The sequence below is a fragment of the Macrobrachium nipponense genome, chromosome 32, assembly GCF_015104395.2.
Source record: "Macrobrachium nipponense isolate FS-2020 chromosome 32, ASM1510439v2, whole genome shotgun sequence".
In the NCBI taxonomy this organism is placed as follows: domain Eukaryota; kingdom Metazoa; phylum Arthropoda; class Malacostraca; order Decapoda; family Palaemonidae; genus Macrobrachium; species Macrobrachium nipponense.
The window spans coordinates 29,990,278-30,011,549 of NC_061094.1; the positions used below are offsets into that span (position 1 = coordinate 29,990,278).

The 21,272-nt window shown below is 44.6% G+C and overlaps 1 pseudogene; it reads left to right on the top strand.

Moving 5' to 3' along the window:
* Positions 1–3,693: 3,693 nt before the first annotated feature.
* LOC135207397 (uncharacterized) overlaps positions 3,694–21,272 on the top strand; it is a 67,133-nt pseudogene continuing 49,554 nt past the window's right edge.

Below are 21,272 nucleotides of genomic sequence, written 5' to 3' on the forward strand. Positions count from 1 at the left end.
GTCTTTTTGGACGACGACGACGTCTTACTCAGGGTTTTCACACCGTCTGTCCTTTGACCTTAGGTCTTACGGAAGCATCAGGAGAAGTATAAAGGAGCTCAGCTCCCTGTAAAGCCTTGGAAGGAAGCTGGGAGAGTTAGCAGGAGTAGAAGACACCCAGTGGCGCCCAAGGGAAAGCCCTTGGGGCGTCCAACGTACCTACCTCGACCAACAGGTCGTCAACACCTACCATTGGTTCAATATTTAGAATCCAGTGTCGCGACTCTCCGACGAGATGTCCCTGGCCTGTTTCAGTCAACGAAGCGGCGAGCTGTTGCTGAATCGCCGCCATAGTCGGGGCTGCCTCTGCCGGGTCGACGTAACCCATTGACTTGCCGCCGGGGAAGATCAGGACGCCAACCTCTTCTCAGGGATGTAGGGCTGTCCCTTGGCGGCGTTCTTGCCAAAACCGCCGACCCAAGCCCGCAGGGTTGCCAGGGCGGTGTCTCTAACAGCGGGAGCCCTGGAAGAGAGGGTATTTGTTAGTTTTAAGTTTAAACTTAAAATTAAAACTTAGTAATAGGTTTAAACTAAAAACATAGAGGATGCGAGATCCCATATAAACAAGCTTAAGTTTTAAAATAAGAGATTAAAATTAAACTTAAGAACTATAACCTTGTAGGGATTAGCGAACGGAGTTGGGAATACTTACCCCGTCTAAGAGCTGGCTCACCGATCGTAGCAAATAGTGCAGGTCTCGTGAAACCAGACTTGAAGGTTCCCGTGCGGAGTCGCGCATGGAGCATTGGGATCTGCAGACTTCATGCCCACAGGGGCCCTGGAGCATGGCATTGCATCCCGGATGCTCACAGTTGGTGGTCTGTAAGTGAAAAGATACATGAGCATCCTAAAAGATATCACTACAGGCTAGAGGCTAAAAGAACTCCGCTGCATGCCGGAGCGCAGAAAAATTTTGGGCATAACCCCTCCCTTACCGCCTGAATAGGCTAGAACCCCGGAGAGATCCGGTTGTGAGTAGGCAACGGAGGGATTTGGCTTAAGGTAGCTTAAATTAAACTTACTATAGTTTAAATTAAATACTAATACTTAAACCTAAAGCCATAGAACGTACCGGAATAAATCCGGTGCGCGGCGGTGTTCGTGTCGCGATATCAGCGCGACGGGGTGGTTAGTAAAGACCAACTGTACGCCTGCAGTCCGCCCGTCAGGGTGAACTAGCACCTTTCCACGTGGATGCCGGAGCTCCGGTAGATTAAAGAGCACCAGTAAGCTGGGAAAGGGCGAGAGGGCGAAACAGACTCCGAGCTAGCAACGGAGCGACGGAGTAACGACGGAGGGGGGAAGGCCAGTCCCCCCCCCCTTAGTCATCCGAGCGTGCCGTGAAGCCAGAGAGCGGTCGAGTCCAGTCTGGGTCTGTCCAGCCCCCCCTACTCCCTCCGCCTAGGGAGAGAGGGAGGCAGGCACGGGTATGTGGAGCGAGCGTGGACAGACCAACCCTCCCCCCCGGCCCTATGGAAGAGCGGGAGGAGGGAAAGGTGACTGGACAGGCGCCTGGCTGCTCCGTGAATCACGTAGTAACCACATGTAATACAATGACACAATACACCTAGGATAAAGCAACCAACTAATCAGAGAGATGCTATAGAGAAGCAACCGAACTGAAGAGCGGAAGCAATAGTGGTGGATACCAATAATACATAACCTAGGCTACGTGAAATGCAGACGCCGTAGGCTAACCTAAAACATAAATTAAACAATCCAAAATCACTTAACGTAAAAAGAAAGAAAATAAATCAGTAGGAGAAACAATCCAGGAGTGTACGACTAACTCGAAAGAAAGTCTACCACTCAAGCTAGCCGGGGCCGATACTAAGAGCTGTGGCTAGGGTCTGGATGGAAGATGCCTATGCAAGGTGAAGACATGCATGCATGACATAAACCCAGTAGGCTGGACCCCTAACATAAAATAGATAACTAATAATAGAGCGTAAGGAATAAGGGAAGGTTCTGGGTATGGAAGACCAAGAACGAACCCGCCACGAGGCAGAAACCATGCTGCCCATGCTTCTGACCTAGAGCCTGTAGTTATACCTAAAAAAACGGCAAATACTGACTCAAGGGCGGAAAAAAGGAAAAAAACCAAATAGCAATAACAACTGATTACTTAACTTAGCTGCTGCGATGGCTGTACGCTCCATGACTAATAAATCCAAGATAGGGGCACAAAAAACACAGAGCAAAAAAGGGCACGTGTATACGCGGTGCGCTAACTGAAAAAGGATGGCCACCAGAGGCACAGCAGTCGGCAGCATGGGATGGAGTAGTAGTAGTTGCTGCCCACTCTGTGGGTCGGCTCCCCTCTAGTGGGGGTTTTGCAGTGGGAGATTTCTATTGCAAGTGGTTCGTGGTAGTGGTCACTCGCCATAGTGTTCATACCGACACCCTCTTGGAGGGTGAGAGTCAGTAGTACTGACCTTTTCTTTATTTTTATTTATTCTCTGGTATGTGTTAGTACATTTACCTTAGAAATAATGGATTAAAGGATATTTCGCCGCAGCGACACGAACTGAGCCCAGAAAACAATTAGGTAGTGAGATTGGAGAGCTCCCTAGTGGTATCCAGGTTGGATTAGCTCCTATCCTCTGCTACCATCATCAGGCAGATATTATGTGCCGGAAGAACTCTCCTCCCATCCTGAGGCTCGTTGGACCTTAACATCTGCAGATTGGCGAAGAGTATCCTCTTATAAGATTCTTACAAACAGGGTATCTACCTCAACAGTTCCAAGAAGAGGAATCCTCGAGCTCATGCTAAAGAAGATGGAGGAGAAATTTGTCCCCCTGGAGAAGGTGACTGTCATCAGGAAAATATATAGGGCTTTCAGAAGGGCTGTTTCTTGTGCCATCAGTCAGGTAGGACACGCGTGGGAGAAGGTCATCCTTAAAAGAAGAGAGCAGGCAGAGTTTTCTTGAACAGCCTTCTACTCTAATCACCCCTACTACTTCCTTGCTGGACCCTAAATAGTATGTCAAGCCATTAACATCAAGAAGGAGGACTCTAGGACACCCTCTTCTCGCAGGTGTCATCCCGGAAACCAGCACCAGTTACCCTGGGATTGGTAGGCAGGCTGTCCTTGCTGAGCATACCCACCTCCACTGGTAGTTATTTTTCCCCACAGCCACGGTTCCAACCTCAGGGCCAAGCAGACCCACAGAGTAAGGGCCCAAACAATCATTTCATGCAGCCCAGCCCTCCCACAGCCATTGAAGGAATAGGAACAGGAAGAGGGGAGGCTTTAGGTAAGACATCAATGACCTCCCTCCTTCCAAGCTTCCACAGGTAGGGGAGTGCCTAGTGGACAAGTGGAGAACTTGGCAGCAAAGCATGAGAGAGGTGTGAACAGTCCTAGTCCTCAGACCAGGTTATAGAACTACCCTTCGGGACAACTGATGAACCTCTTCTCTGACCCAGACACCAGTGCCTTCCCCCTCATACAGGAACAACTCATCCAAGGAGGAAGCCCCCTATGACAGGAGAAGAGGGCTATACTCCCTGAGGGAAGCAGGAAATAGTGGGCCAGCAATTCACCAAGATTCCACATCCATCTCTTCCTGGTGGAGAAGGCATTCGGGTTTGGCACTGAAGATAGACCTGATGACCCTGAACCTGTACCTACAGCAGACATCCTTCACCATGGAGATGCCACAGTCTGTGCTGGCATCTATTGGGGACACAACTGCAGTGTCAATAGACCTGCAGGATGCATATTTGCACATTCCTATTCACAAGACCTCCAGGAAGTACCTGAAGTTCCTTTCCCAAGGAATAGTCTACCAGTTCAGAGCTCTTTACTTTGAACTGACAATGGCCCCTCAAGTAATCACACCCGAGTCTTCCAACTGGTTGGCTTGGGCACATGTGAGGTGATCCGACTTTGATGGTACCCTGGACAGCTGGTTGATCCTGGCATCCTCAGTTGATGAGGCAGAACAACACAGGGACAAGGTCCTGGCGCTGTTCAAAGACCTGAAGTTGATCATGAATCTCCCCAAGACAGAGACTTCTCCTTTAAAGCATTGATGATCAAGTACCTTGGAAAGAGGATTGACACTGTAATAGGGGAGTGTACCCATGAAATGAGAAGATTGCCAACCTTTGAGGATCTTGGCAACCATTCTCACATTACCCCACGACCAGCAAAGCAGTGGCAAGTCCTACTCGGACACTTGAGTCACCCCTGAGAAGTTAATCCCCAGGCAGATAGCACTCATCTGGTATCTATAATAGGAACTGAAGACATCATAGAAGAAACTAGATTAAGCCCCATCACAGTTGATTGAGTCAATGGACAGAGTTAGAGAGGATCTGAGGTGGAGAGACCCGATGAACCATCTGCAGGGTGTGATACTCAGGCTGACCAACAACAGAGATGCTGGTATCCTAACGTTACATCCCAAAGTGAGTGGGGGTGGCACACTCTGACCAGCATATGTGTTTCAGGGACTAGTGGGATGCAAGGAAAAGATGGAGCATGTTAACTTGTTAGAAATGCAAGTAGTCTGGCTGGCACTCCAACACTTTAAGGAGTAACTGGTGGAAAAATCAGCAGTGATAACAACATGGTGGTGGCACGATCTCCCTGGACCTGAAAAATCTAGTGGTAGAAATGCACAAGTGGTCAAAGTCCTGGTAACTGGACCTGACAGCCAGGTACATCCCTGGTAGGAAGAACATCATCACTGACCAACTAAGCAGAGCAGACCAGGTAGTAGCACCAAGTGTCCCTAAATCAGAGCAATAGCCAACAAGTTGTTGACACTGTGGCAATGGTCCAACAATTTTGATTCTTGTTTTGCCGCAGCAAAGAACTCCAAACTCCCCCTGTACTGTTCTCTGATCCCTGACCAAAGGGCAGCAATGCAGGATGCCTTCCAATACCCGTTTGACAACATGGACGAGTATGCCCTCCCTCCATTTTGTCAGCTAAGGAAGGTGATCTACAGGTTCTTTGTGTCTCAGGGACCTGGAATGACAATGGCACCCCTGTGGCTGTAGTTGGAGTGGTAAGCAGACTTCCTCCACCTCCTAGTAGATTTCCCAAGGGCACTTCTTGAGGACCCCTGACCTTCTGGTTCAAGAGTACAATGGGAGGTACCTTAAAGTGGTATGCTCCCTCCAGCTTCATGGTTGGACGCTATGAAGCAGCTCATGCAACAGAGTGGCCTGCAGAGGCGGTCGCCAACTCCCTCAGGCCTTAATCCGCTGGGATGTATTTGAGGGAAATGGATGGTCTTCTGCAATCGGTGCCATCAGCAGGAATGCAATCCACTCATGCCCAATGTGACAGAAGTAGCAAACTTCCTGGAGTATCTGCATGAGGAGAAGGCCACACTCTTCATCACAGCAATCAACGGCTACAGAGCTGTTTTGGCCCACATGTTCTAGCTAAGGGGAAAAGACGTTTCAAACTTGGCCTGCCACCTCAATGGCCGCGCTGTTGAGGGGTCAGAGATGTGTATTTCTGGCGATAGAAGTTCATTCATCTCGATGTGGTTCGGAAGTCACGTCAAGCCGTAGGTCTGTTGCTGAATAACCACTGGTTCCATGCAACGTAAAACACCCATACAAACAAACAAACAAACACCTGGGAATTACCTGCTGTCATCAAGCACTACAAGAAGTGCCCACTCAGGAAGTTAAGACCTCTGGAGTGGGATGTGACCAAATTCCTTGCCTCCCCGAGAGACATCCTCCATATGAACTTCTAAAGAAAGTGTGAGATAGAGGACCTGACATTGAAAACAATTTTCCTCCTCTCTTTTCCATCAACCAAGAGAGTGGGGGAACTACGTACAGCCCTCTGATATGACGCCACACACACACTGGGTGTGGTCCTCTATATCCTTGGAATTCATGCCAGACTTTGTGGTCAAGACCCCAGAGGCCAGCAATACTGGACCTAACATTTGAACATTTCTCCATCCCATTGCTGAAGGATTTTGTCAGGGAAAGAAGGACAATGTGGTTCTAAGCACAGAGCTTTCAGGTAGTGATTGAAGTATGGCCCTTCACAGACCCCACCGGCAGAAGACTTTTCTCTTTTCTTAAGTACTGGATGGGAGAAAAAAAAAAAACAAAAAAAAAAAAAAAAAAAAGAGTAGTATCCAGGAATACAATATCACTTTTGTTAAGAGAAGTCATCATCAGGGAATTACACGTCCATGTGAGGTTACGAGCATACCCCCACCACAAAGTTAGAGCTCATGACAGTAGATGGATAGGCCCTTCCGTGGTATACATGAAGAGGCCAATTTTGTTCTAGAAAGTCCTACAGGAGGGAAAGTGGAAGAGGCAATCGACCTTCACGGACCTTATACCTGTGGAACTTGGTCAACAAATCTTTGGACACCCTGTATCCTGGGCCCTATAGTGGCATCCAAGCAGGTGGTGTAATGGTAGCAAGTCCCTGAAGGAATGCTTCGCCCAACAAGAGGCTGGAGATATCCATCTTTCATTTCCCCTCCCCCAGGATGGGTGTGGGGAGTACAGGGAAGGGGCTAGCCCTTTTTGGTTTTTGTTGTTGTTGACCTGAGCTGGTAGTAGGAGTAGATCTGGAGGCACTGAGAGGTGCGGGCACTCGCTGCCAAGGTACACCCACATTCCCACTCTGGATAGACTAGCCTTGCACATTTTGGTAAGGCTCCACTTATAAAAGTGTAGGCAGTCCCCAGTTTTTATCAGTGGATTCGGTTGTCGGCGATCCAGTTTTATGGGGCTTGTCTAGCACCATAAAATCAGCAATTTATGGTGCCAGAACGGACGAGTTCTGGTTATTGCCGCCATAAGGCACCTTATGGTGCCATAAGGGTGCCTGTAAGAGCCATTTATGGTGCCATAAGGGTGCTTATAAGAGCCATTATGGCGCCATAAATCACTGAGTTTTCAAATTAATTGCGGTTTTGCTTATCAGCACACCCCCGGGAATGGAACCCCCACCGATAACCGGGATGCCTGTAGTTTTATTTCCATTGGAACAAATACCTGATTTTAAATAGTAATTTGTATTTTTCTTAAGACAACAAATCTTTGCTTTCATAGAGAAGTTTAATCACCTCTGTTGCCCCTCAAGGTTCCGAACACTACCATTCACAGAGATGGGTGGGACTACAAGCAGGCCAATTCACAATGAAAAAGCTAACCCAGTTCAGGTCACAGGGTACTCATAGGGCTACCTGATGGGCCCTTCGTTTTCTAGTTAAGTCTGTAACAGCAGCATTGCACCTTGTGCTGAATATACCATTAATGAAAGCATAGGTTTGTATCCTAGGAAAAAAATACAAATTACTTCTTAAAATCTGGTATGTTGAACAACCAATTATGTACACAAATTTTATGATGGAAAAATGGATGTGACAGATTTTTTATGATGCATATCTGAGAGCACTGTGTGACTTATACTGTTGCTATATTTTAATATTTGATGTAAGATAGTACTGTACACATGAAGAAAGTTAGGAGAATTCTGTGTAAGGACAGTGCACAAATACTGTAATACAACACTTCAGTTTGGAAGGAAAGAGGCTGATAAAGCATGACTCTAAATTTTGGACTGTAATAATGGAGCTTTTAAATAGTATCATTTATCCAGTTTTGGAATTATCTCCTAAAAAAAAATTTGTCATCAATTTGAATATTATTTTGTAATTTTTTTTTTTTTTTCAGGACTGGTATAATTGAGAATTGCTTTAATGGCCAGTTTTCAGAAGATCTGGAAGATGTTTTCAGGAATCTTATTCCCACCTGGTCAGAAACGGAAAATGACGAATGCAAAAATTTGTATGACAAATTTGTAGCTCTGTATGAAGTTCATGAACGTTATTCAGGCAAACTTACTCTACCTGCCCCATTCTTGAAAAGGGTTTCCAAGTGGCTTGGAGGAGACAAGACACTTCTTGAGCAAGTTCATCAACAAGTAAGGCTTTTTCTAAAAGGTTATTATAACCATTTTTTTTATTTAAGACAATCAGAAAGATATCTAACTATTCTGCTATTGTTAATGATAGAAGATATAAACTAGAAAATTATGTATATATTAAGTTATTAAAATGAACATAAACTTGCAGCTGCTATGCCAAAACTGAAAAGAATTGTCTTAGTGCCTAGTGTCTAATGCAGCTAATGCCTTGGTTGTTTGTGTGGAAAAGGAGAATGACAAAAATTAAATACAGTGTCCCCTGTATTCGTGGAGGATGCGTACCAGACCCTGCGCGAATACCTAAACCCATTGAATAGTTGGGAACCCCTATAAAAAATGCTTAAAATGGCCTATTTTGTTAGTTAAAACTCAGAAAAGAATTCCTAAAATTTTTTATACCTGGTTGTAATAGTTTTATCACAAAAAGTGCATTTTATTATGAAATTAATAAAAATAAAAAACAGGAATTTGTGGATGTTTCTCATAGAAAAAATACTGCGAACACACAACTTCCCACATATAATGGGTAAGATATGGGTCCATAGAGAAATCTGCAATTGCGTGAGTCCAAACGAATACAGGGGCCCCAACTGTAGTACAATTGTAAACAGGGAAGGTTTACCCAAATATTTTCTAACCCTTCTTTGGTAACAGGTTTTTCAGACCAGGGTCCTTATAGGACAGGAATGGATCAATACCACAAAATGACCCAATGACCACCCTAAATTACTCTGTGAGGCAGGAAGACGTGGGGGTGAGGTCACAGATTTCTAGAGCATGTGGAACACTGTACCCCAGTTATCGGCGAGTGCTGATAAGCGAAAACTTTTGTTAACCGAAACCCAGAGATATATGGCACTTATGACGCCAATAACCGGTTTTCTGGGCTTGACCTGTGTCGCCCTGTGAAATGGTTCCCTTGATACTATTTCTGAGGAATAAATATTGCTATTCATCCTAGAGAAAAAAGAAACAATATAATGCCAAGATAAAATGGCTCGCCTCACTTCTTATAGAAGTGTCGGTATAGTAAGGAGCGAGTTGGAATCACTACCAGAGGTCCCTTGCCATTTAGCTTCTTCCTTTGACAAAAACCCCGAACTACGGAGGAGCGTGCTACAGCTCCCGGTCTACTACTACCGTGAGCGCCTCCGACGCTTGAGACGTCATTCCTTTCGATAGCGCGCGTTACAACCAGAGTTAGAATTTTTCTGTGGCTGTGTTTTCGCTCGATTTTGGATTATCTTTTATTTTCAAGATGTCTTCAGCTTCTGCTTCTAAGTTAAGTACTGTTGGGGTTACTGATCTCATTTTATGATGATCTTCGTGTTTTATACATATTCGGAGCCTTATCGGCCGGTATGCCCCCTCGACCGCTTGGCGGTACGGGTTCTCTCTTTCGGTCTTCCATACCGTTAGGGATTTCCCCTCTTTCTCCCAGTACTTTCGATATGGTTACTTATACATAGTCTCTATATCTTTTATGCAGTTAGTTTTTTAGTTAGGCCTCCACGGGACACGCTCCGACCGCACGTTTCGGACCTTAGTCTAGCTACGCCTTACATTGTTAGGAGTTTTATCAGTCACGATTTGAGAGTCGTATCATCTTAATTATTCTGATGTTCTCTCTTTTCTTCTCTAGTTCCTGATTACCATTAATAATATTATAGGTACTAGGTTGGCTAACATACACCATGCTTCGGTATGGCGATTAGCTTCCCTGTTATCATTTATTTTACCGTTAAGTTAGGCTTTCATACCCCAATTGTCGATTGGTGATTAGCCTGCCCCCCGTTTTCTTGAACTAGAGATTAGATTAGGCTAACATACCCCTTTCTTCGGATCGGCGATTAGCCTAATTTTCTGTTTGCTTAGCTTCGTGTTCCCCGTGTTAGCCTAGCTTTAAGATATCGCTTTATTTTCATTGATTGATTATTATAAGTAATCCTATATATCAGTGATATTGATGTTGTTCCGACGGTTCTTCCCCACCTCGTGTCTTTCACCTGGCTGGGAAGACCACCGGTTGATTGCGGTGAGCCACCCGGTTATGTGTCACCCGCTCCAGTCCCCCCTTTCCCCCCCTCCATACATTGCCATCCACGTCGATGGGTGATGACTCGTTTCTCACAGCTAGCGTCCGAGTCTGCATGAGAGGGGGGGGTTTTGGGGGTGACTCACGGGACTGGGGTGGGGGGATCTCCCCTCCCCTACTGGTATTCTCACTCGTCATGTGCCTCGGGGCTCGGGACCTCCCCCTCCCCCCTTCTTCTCCGTCCTTAACTGGCCGCTCAGGGGGAGGTCTCCCCTCCCCCACCCCATGTTCTTCCCTACCCTTTCCCCCCCCCAGTTCAGTCCGGCAGGTGTCTATCCGCCGCTACCGACATAGAGAGGGGGGAGGGAACCACTGGGTTTCCTATCCACTTAGGATAGTTCACACGAGCACTTACTGATATAATGGGTTTTTATTTTGTTTTTATTTTGTTTTATTTAATGTTTAGAATCTTTTTGCGTTACTCCTTTTTTTTGGGGTTTTTTTTATTTCTGCCTCTCGTACTATCCCTTGCTTCGTTAGAAGTTTGACATTGCTCACTCAATATTATTAATAACTCCGGGCCATACGGAGAAATCCGGGCCATACGAGAACTCCGGGCCCTACGGAGTCTATTTTTAATCATATACAAGTGAGGCTTAGGCGGGGAGCAGAGACTTTCTGCCCCCTCAGGTAACTTTTCTACGTAATATTCATACGTAGATCTCTATCCGTCGTCCTACTCCGGCACCCACGGGATATTTGCAATATTATACCACCGGAGTTGTCATTGGTACTCATGTATCCTTTGACTTACAGATGTTGTGCCAGGAGATTGGGTGCAATGCCATCCTCCAAGATACCCGTGCGGCCACTATGAGTAGCCGTTCTCATGCAAGGACATGTGCAGTGGAAAGTGGAGGATTGTATTCGTTTGGCATCATGAAGCTTGCCAAACCTGCTACTTGCTAGTAGGAGAATTGCCTCAACTAGTAGTAAGTTTTCTTAGCACTTTCTTCATTCATTCATCACCTGGAATACTTGTTATTATATTATACCTTCACTATGAGACACATTCATATAATCTCAACACAACAGACATTCCTCCCCTATCCTCTCCCTAACTCTAGACCCTTTTTTACAGGGTTCTGATGAGAAAAGAAGAAGAAAGCTTTGTCGACTCTCAAAGCTTGGGTAGGGGGGTTTTGGCGTAATTCGAAGGGCCGCCCCTACATTCTTACCCAGGATATGGGGGACCTAGTATTCCCAGGAGCCAAGAAAGGATCAGTGGTGGACCTGATAGCGGCCGCCCCTTTGCTGGCCGACCTTCAAGTCATGATCTCCGCCCTTCAGGAGGGGGATTTCCCAGAGGACATTGCAGAAGACGTTGTGGCAATGAACCTCGACGTCGAACCCATGGCTATTGACTCCATGGGTACAGGTAAGGGTGTAGTAGGGGCAGCTTCTGTGGGTTCTCAGGGCCCTTTCCTGAATTCCTTTCTCCATCACCTTCTACTGATCCTCCTACTTCCACTTCTTTCCGGGGCTTCACTGAAGAGCAGCGGTCTGTCCGTCCTAAGGCTACTTCAGTGATCCCCAAGGCTAAGATGACGAGGAGAAACTTAAAAAGTCTCTCCCCAAGAAATCGGTCATCCTGACAGACACTGTAACTCCGGCTCACCACCCCGGATCAGTTAGGTCAAGGGAGGCCTCTTCCTCTACGTCGAGGTCCCCCAAACATAGATCACGTAAGGATCGGGCTCAAGTCCCTCTTTTTGATCCCGAATCCTTTTCGGCTAATATTCTGATGCAGGTGGAGTGATCGTAGGCCTTGGTTGACAACAATGGTCGGCTCAGTGCTCTCCCAGCTCTCCAGTTCTGTTACGTCTTCCGGCCAGTCGATCCAATCGCTGGCGGAACGGCTGGCCGCTCAGGAGAATGCCATCGCCGGGATTCAAACCTCGATCGCGGCAGGTTCCCCTTCTATCTGTGCCACCTTCTCCTCTTCCAATGCCAGATTCCAGCCAACTGCCGGAATTCAAGGCGGGCCAACCCTTGGAGGATCGCTTCGTATGCCCCGTTTGTCAACGGAATGTTGACAATCGAAGGCCATAGGAACTCGAAGGCGTGAGGACTTCGAGTTCCACCCCAGAGACCTTCAAACCACCATTCATTGGCTACGTCCGACTAACGGAAGCAGCGATGATGAGAGAGGACAAGGTTCCCAAGGAAACGTGATCCTTCCGAGGGAACAAGCACAGCAGACTCTAATGAGAAGTCTGGAGGAATGGGGGTGTGAAAAACACCCGCATACAAGCCTTTAGGAGTCCTTTCACCATTTTTACTCCGGTGGAAGGGACTCCGCTACCACTGACCCTTAAGGTAGTGGAAGCAACCTTTCAGGCCGCCCTGAAAGTCGAGCCCCTGCCTCAACTACGAGAGATGGAACCCACCTCTCTCTTAGTCCTAGGCTCCGAGACGTACTTCGAGGGGGCAGTTCTACTTTCTCAGTAGAAAACTAAAGGCGGACTGTGCCACCTCTCTCTTTAGTGAGAGACTCCCCAGGTTGTTGGACTCTCTCATCCAGATGGAGTACGACGCCCGGGACTAGGCTCGCGAGATCCCTTTCCTCCATGACTATGGCGGAAGATGATGGCTCTTGTATACCAACAAGAGCCGTTATTTAAAGTTTGGCTAAAGGTCTGCTGCCACACCAGGCAGTGTGACCTTTACGACTTCCTCATAGCCAGGAGGAAATTGTAGGAAGCACGTTCTGGCGGAAGTACTATCCGCCATGAACCTAATAAACTGATTGCTTCCTCAATTTGGGGTAACGGACCTCTTTCCAGCACCAGTAGTAGCAGAAGTCCTTCACGAGGCTTCTAAGGTTAACCAGTGCCTCAAAGTCAGGTGGGACTGGTAGCAAGCGGAGGCAGGAATCTTCTGGTCCTAACCCAAGGAACAAGAAGAAACCAAGGAAGTTCTCTCCCTTCCAGCCTTCTCAGCAAACGTTGGTTCAGCAGTCCCAGCACACAAGGGCAACCATCGTCGAGGGTCAACAACAATACCTTGTTCTGACCCCTCAGTCCCAGCAATCTCAACCCTCTACTTCCTTTGCTGTCTCGCCAGCCTACAATTCCAACTATGAAAGCCAGAACTTTCAGGCTTTCAATAGGTTTGCGAGAGGCAGCAGAGCAAGAGGTGCCTCTGATTCAGAGGATCCGGCAGGGCTGCTAACAGAGGAAGAGGTTTCCGAGGAGCAGAGGTGGCCGCCCCTCGGCAAACCAGCAGTGAGAGTCCCAAGGTAGGAGGGAGGCTGTACCTCTTCCGCCAGCAGTGGGGGTTCAGCCCTTGGGCTCAAAGTATAGTACAAAAGGACTAGGTTGGAGTTGGCTAGAGGGTCCTCCTCCAACCAACAGATTCTATCAAGCACCAACAACGGAATTGGTAGAGTATACCGAAGACCTCCTTCTCAAAGGAGTAGTCTCAAGAGTCAACAATTTAAAATTTCAAGGACGCTTGTTCAGAGTGCCAAAGAAAGACTCGGTAAACCGAAGAATCATCTTAGACTTGTCCCATCTGAACTTATTCATTCATTGCGACAAGTTCAGGATGCTGACCGTTTCGCAGGTACGGACCTTAATTTCCACCCCTCCCCGTGGGGCCGTCACAACCTCTATAGATCTTACAGATGGCCTACTATCATGTTCCCATAGCCAGACACTTCCGTCCATTCCTAGGCTTCAAACTAGGCAACAGATCCTACTCCTTCAAGGTAATGCCATTCGGGCTCAACATAGCGCCCCCAGGATCTTCACCAAATTGGCGGAAACAGTAGTGCAAGAGCTAAGGAAACAGGGAATAATGTTAGTGGCTTATCTGGACGATTGGCTTATTTGGGCAAAGAACCCCAAAGAATGCAAAGGAAGCAACGGTCAGAGTGATCAAATTCCTAGAACATTTAGGTTTTCAAATAAACAAAAACCAAGTCCAGACTAACACCGGAATCTTGATTCCAGTGGTTAGGCTTCAGTGGGACTTACAATCGCACATCTATCATTCCGTCGTTGAAAAGGAAAGAAATTGCAAGAGCTACAAAACAATTTCTCAAACGACAACAAAACATCCAGGAGGTGCCAGAGAGGATCCTGGGCTCACTCAGTTTGCATCAGTCACAGACGTTCTGCTCAGAGCCAAACTCAAAGATATAACAGAGTATGGCGCTCAAGAGCGAATTGCAGATCACGGGACAAACTAGCCTCTATCCCAGCGATCTTACGGAAACGTCTCCGTCCCTGGACGGAGACAAAGAATCTTTCAAAAGCAATTCCTCTACAGTTTCCCCCTCATCATTAGTGATCCACACAGACGCCTCACTACAGGGTGGGGAGGATACCTCCCAGTACGAAAAAGTCAAGGAACTTGGTCGTTAACATTCCGCCAGCTACAATATCAATGTACTGGAGGCCATGCAGTTATTCCTCACACTGAAACGGCTCCGTCCGCCCAAGAACTCACATTTCAAATTAGTTCTGGACAGTGCATTAATAGTACACTGCATCAACAGGGGCGGATCCAGTCAAGCCACTTGAACCATGTCATGATAGCCATCTTTTCTCTGGCAAAACAAAAACAAATGGCACCTGTCAGCCACTCACCTGGCAGGAGTCAAGAACGTAGTAGCAGACGCTCTATCGCGCTCCGCTCCGTTGGAATCGGAGTGGACACTGGACAGGAGTTCATTCAATTGGATCAGTCTACAAGTCCCGGACTCCAAGTAGACCTCTTCGCCACGGAGTCAAACCACAACTCCCTTGTTACGTGGCACCCAACCTCGATCCTCTAGCATACGCTACGGATGCAATGATCCTCGATTGGAACGAATGGAAGAATATTTACCTCTTCCCTCCGGTGAACCTTCTCATGAAAGTTTAGACAAACTCAGAACATTCAAAGGCAAGTAGCTCTAGTAGCTCCCAACTGCCCAAGAGCAATTGGTTCCCTCTACTCCTAGAGTTGAGACTCCGACCACTACGGATTCCCAACCCCAAACTAACCCAGTTAGTGCAAAACTCAGACTGTGTCCGCTTCCTCAAGAATTCAGAAAACCCTAACTTATGGATTTCTGAAATTCGCAGCCATGAGGAATGCAGAAATTGATCCCAGAATATCTCATTCTTGGAACTCAGATAAAAGAGAATCTACTCTCCAGCAATATGATTCATCTGTCAAGAAACTAGCAGAGTTCCTTAAGTTGTCAAATTCTCAAGTCATGACAACGAACCTAGCCATAACTTTCTTCAGATCATTGTTTGAGAAAGGCTTAGCAGCAAGCACTATCACTACGACCAAATCAGCTCTTAAAGATCTTCCAATTTGGTTTTAGCATAGACCTTACGGACTTCGTACTTTATTACGTCCATACCAAAAGCTTGTGCTAGATTAAGACCATCAACGAGACCTAAATCAGTCTCTTGGTTCATAAATGATGTACTCAAACTGGCCTCGGACATTAACAATGACTCTTGCAATTATATATTCACCCTCCTGATGGAAAAACCTATTCTTATTAAGTTAAGCCTCCGGAGCTACTAGAATATCAGAACTGTCAGCTTTATCAAGGGAACCAGGCCACATTGAGTTCCTCCCCTCAGGGGAAGTCCTCTTATCCCCAGATCGCCATTTTTCTAGTTCCTCGGGCCCACGATGTTAGGGCGGTGGCCACATCTATTAATTATTTCCAACACATGAATTTTGACGATCTTAAGAAGTATACAGGCTGGAAATCTCCGACAGTTTCAAACGGCACTACCTAAAACCCTTAGAAGCCCTCAAATTTCCAGCAGTGGCAGCTGGAAACACAGTTTCTCCTGATTCTTAATTTTTGTTTTTTTACTATAACTTCTTGTAGCCTTCCCTTCTACCTGCCCCATTGACACCCTTACTTAGTTTTAGTCGCCTCCATGTATTGGGTTACCTTGAGTTTGCTTTTGTTCATCATTCTAATTGGATTTCAGTTCCATTCTTTTGTATATATCAACTATCCTGTCTTTGCCTAACCTGTATTGTTATTGTTGTTGTTAGGCTAACTAATTAAAGTTATAACAGTGTTTTAGGGCTTATACTTCCCTTAGGGTAAGACTGTAATTTTAGTTGATTATTATACTATTAACCTTACAAGTGTTTCACTTTACCTTCTTAATTTATCTGTACTGTTCCTCAAGCTTGGTGTTTAGCATTCTCTGGTACTATTTCACAGGCCAGACACAGGTCAAGCCCAGAAAAGGGATTTTGACGAAGGAAAAATCTATTTCTTCGCAACGACCTGTGTCGCCCTGTGAAACCCACCTGTAGTTAGATTATCCTCACCCAGCTTACCCCAAGCTTGGAGGCTATCTTCAGGAATGACGTCTCAGGCGTTGGAGGCGCTCACGGTAGTAGTAGACCGGGAGCTGTAGCACGGCTCCTCCGTAGTTCGGGGTTTTGTCGAAGGAAGCAAAAGCGAAATGGCGAAGTGGGGACCTTCCTTGGTAGTGATTCCACTCGCTCCTTACTATACCGACACTTCTATAAGAAGTGAGCGAGCCATTTATCTTGGCATTATATTGTTTCTTTTTTCTCTAGGATGAATAGCAATATTTATTCCTCAGAAATAGTATCAAAGGAACCATTTCACAGGGCGACACAGGTCGTTGCCCAGAATAGATTTTTCCTTCGTCAAAATCCCTTAATAATGCCTCTGTTAGGTATGTTATTGCGCCATAGCTCTATTACCAGCACCATTGCCGTAACCAAAACTCAGCGAGTTATGGAGACATACAAATTGCTGTTTTTGCCTTTTAAAAAAATAAAATATTTTAGTCTGGGCTCAGAGACCCAGGTAACTTATGAATTGAAACCCTTATTTTATTGAAATAGATGAATAATTATGGAGAAGTTGTTATAACTGTCAAATGTAATAGTAAAAATTTTTGTTTATTTGTCCCAAGCCCCCCTTCTGTCCAAATGCTTACTATAGCTAACTTTCATGGGGGGAGACTAATATTTCAGAGTACAAGACTATAAAAGAGTTTAGTTATAATTTGGTACCAAAATAATCAAAATTACTGAGGATTAGTTTTTTTTCAGAAGAACTTCTGACCCTTGACGCTTGAGATGGGATCATATAGAGTCCCTGGGTCTGGAGTCCTAGCTTTGTACTTACACAGGCCCCTGTGCTTTGTAGGTCATGTTGGGTTGCTTATGCACATGCCTAGATATCCTAAGAGTTTGATTCCATTAAAGCTCTTCCAATAGTGTAAATTTGTGCAGAAATTTCTCTGGTTATAAGATCAAAGAACACAGTACATATAGATAAGTATCCTTCACTAGAGGAAGACTTTTAATGCTTGACTGTCATATCTTCCCCAGCCTGTGTATAAGGTAAACATGAGTTTTTATTACATATTATAACAAAGTGTTAGTAAACTGTATTATTATTGTCAATGGATCATTTGGGTTGGATTTACAGAAAAGAGATTACTATATGAGATAAGGATTCCTCCATCTTTAAAAAGGCTGTAGCTTAGTTTGACTCTAGAGTAACTTTTACATTGACAAAAGAAACGTGTTTAGTACTTTGTATAATTCATTTAATACATACATTGCCAATATGTCCAAATCTCAAATATGGGAGACTTGAAGGGACCTGAGAATTTTCCATCATACAGATCATCTGGACTGGTAGAAAACATAACCAAGGTCCATGGTACATCATGAGAAACCCTTCCTTTGAAGAATTTGGTTTAGCTCAGCAGAATTTTCAGTCACAGAGGCAGAAGCCTTTATTTAGTTATCTTTGGCTAGTACTATCACAGATACACTTAATGATGCAAGGAACAGTTTGAAAGATTACAAGAAAGGCTACTCTTCCAGATAGTACTGAAGAAATTAAAGTTACCTTCAGCAATTTTGGGATGTTATCGCCATGGGGCACACTAAGTGTGAGGCCTGTAACATGCTACATGTGTTGCTGGGGAAAAATAAAAATGGCCCTCCCCGCACCAAAAACATAAACTGCTTTATCCTTTTAACAAATAGCACCTCTTTTACATCCATTTCCAAGGGATTCAGGCGTCATACTCAGATAGGGAGTTTGAGTCATTTCAATCTCATCTAGATGCGTATGATTATTTTATTGAATCTACTCTGAAGATGCTGAAGGCTCGATTCCCAAAACAAAAGGCAAACCTCGCAGACCTGCAGTTCCCTGGTGGAACAAGACTTGTGGTATTCTGAGGAAAGTTACTAGGAAGTGCTACAGACATTACAAAACTAGTGGTTCTCCTTAGTCTAAATTAATCTACAAACGTGCTTTAGCCAAGCAACGCCGCTTTTATAAGAGAGCCAAAAGAGAAAGTTGGCTCTACTATATTAATGGAATAAACTCAAAGACTCCACTGAAAGTGGTGTGGCGCAAAATAAGGAAACTGAGTGGGAAATTTGTTGCGTCCCCATTACCCTCATTAAAAATAAATGACACTCTGATCACAGAGCCCACTGAAGTTGCCAGTGAGCTAGGAAAACACTTTTCTGAAGTTTCCAGCGCCAAGAATTATTCTCGAGAATTTCAAAAAATTAGGAATTCTGAAATGATTCTGGAATTCGATTCAGGAAAATCTGAACCATACAACTACAGGTTTTCCTTGAGAGAATTACGGGAGGCGCTCTCTAGTGAATCCACAACTCCAGGTGAGGATACAATCATATATGAAATGCTAAAACACCTCCCAGACGATGCCAAAAAATATTTACTGAAGATTATAAACAAAATATGGGAAACTGGAATTTTACCCAACGACTGGAAAATATCCATAGTTGTTCCAGTTAAAAGCCTAATAAAAGATGCTTGCCCTAGCCACCAGCTATAGACCAATAGCTCTAACAGCTGTGTGTGTAAGCTGATGGAGAAAATGATAAATACTAGACTAGTTTGGCACTTAGAAACTAAAGGATTAATATCATCATTTCAATTGGTTTCAGGAAAAACCGCTCACCCTTGATCCGTTGCTGAGGCTGACCAACCAAATCCAGCAAGGATTTGCCAAACAATGTCAGACCATTGGAGTATTTTTGACCTCGAAAAAGCATATGACACTGGCCTGGAGAATTGGCATCATGAAAAAATTGCACAAGATGGGCATATGTGGAAGAATGATCAGATTTATATATTCCTTTTTAACGGACAGATTTTTTAAGGTAAAAGTGGGAAACACTTTCTCCCAACCTTTTGTGCAGGAGGAAGGAGTTCCCCAAGGAAGCGTTTTAAGTGTAACACTCTTTTCAGTGGCAATAAATAGTGTGGTTGAAAAAATCTTGCCTCCTGTTAAATGCTCACTTTTGTGATGACCTTGCAATAGGATATGATTCATTGTCAGTATGTAAACATCTGCCAAAGGTTCTTTATTAACGCAATTTACTAAGTGGGCTGATGAGAATGGGTTTAAATTCGCTCCCTTCCAAAACAGTTGCAGTAAGATTTTACCAGATGCCGGCGTGTGGGGAAGAAGTTCCCACACTTAGTTTAAGAGGATCTATCATTCCTTATGAAAGTGAAGTAAAATTTCTGGGGATGATTATTGACCACAAACTAACATGGGCCCAGCCCACATAAATGCCCTAAAGATTAATGTGGGAAAAACATCTTTGAATATTTTAAAGGTTGTTTCGTTTAGTTGGGGGGCTGATAAAAAATCCCTTTGAGGCTATATGACTCACTGTGTCGCTCCAAGCTAGACTATGGCTGTCAGATCTATTCCTCAGCTTGTAAAACCAAGCTGAAGGTAATTGGATGTTGTTACAGAACATGGGGTTGAGAAGATGCTCAGGGGCTTTTAGAACTTCTCCTGTTGAAAGCATATATGTCGACACAGATCATCTTCCCCTTGATCTAAAAAGGCAAGAGCTAGGGTTGCGATACGTGGCTAGAATGAAAAGTGCTCCCAAAAATCCCTCCTTTGAAGTACTTAAGGAAACAGACTCGCGGAATTCTCTGGTACAAGAGCTTCTAAACCATTCCAAATTCGACTGAATGAGGATGTTAGGGATAACCATCTCAAATCCCAGAAAGTCCTAGAAGTAAAACATCCTGTAAAATCCATCCATGGCTTATTCCCGAAGCATTGGTATGCAAGAAATCATTTAAGAAGAAGGATTGTTCTGAAGAGGAGATTAGGGGAAAATTCTTAGAGCACGACGTTACCCATGCCAATTATGTGAAGATTTATACAGATGGATCAAAGTCAGATAGTGGTGTTGGGTGTGCTGTTTATCCTTGGTGATACAGCATATACAGCTAAATTACCTGACTTTGCATCAATATTCACTGCCGAATTAACAGCCGTAGTCTCTGCCCTAGACTTAGTTCTTCAAAGTAGTGACACTAATTTTGTCATATACTCTGATTCTAAAAGCACTTTAGAAGCTATCAAAAGATTTAATAGCTTTCATCCATTAATCCAAAAGCTTCAGGAGTCACTTTTTCGCATATATTGTCTGCGTAAGTCGGTTTCTTTCTGTTGGGTTCCTTCTCACGTGGGGATTCACGGAAACGAGACGGCAGACAGGGAAGCAAAAGCTGCTAGCGCTCTGCCAGAAAACAACCTTCAGGAAAGTGCCTCATACAGACCTAAAAGGTCCTATTAGGTCTGTGTATTAAGTAAGTGGCAAGAAAGGTGGACTTCTCTTCTTGCCAATAACAGTAAGTACAGAAGTATTAGGAAAAATATACAGCCGTGGCCTCGTCATTCCAGCTTGACAGACGAGCAGAGGTTATTTGAACGAGGTTAAGGATTGGGCACACTTATTTAACCCATCAGTTTATTTTAGAGGGAAGCAGCCCACCAGTGTGTGCTTACTGTGACGAGATACAAACAGTGAAGCACATTCTGATGGTTTGCCCCAGATATTTTAACCAAAGGGAAAGATATTTCCAGGGTAAATCCCTCTCAAATATCTTGGGAGATGAAGCAGACTTTCTGCTCTCATCTCCTTTTTAAAGTGTATAGAAATTTTTAATAATATTTAGATAAAATTTTTATAAATCATATACAGATTTTAAAGACATTAAACTATTTTTATATATATTACTCCATTCATTAAAATTCATATTTTTAATTTTTAATTATTTATTAGTCACGTCTAATTTTATGAATCATTTCTTTCACTAATTCATTATTCATTTACCATAATTCAACTTATTTAACCTTCATTACGGCGCTGAAAATG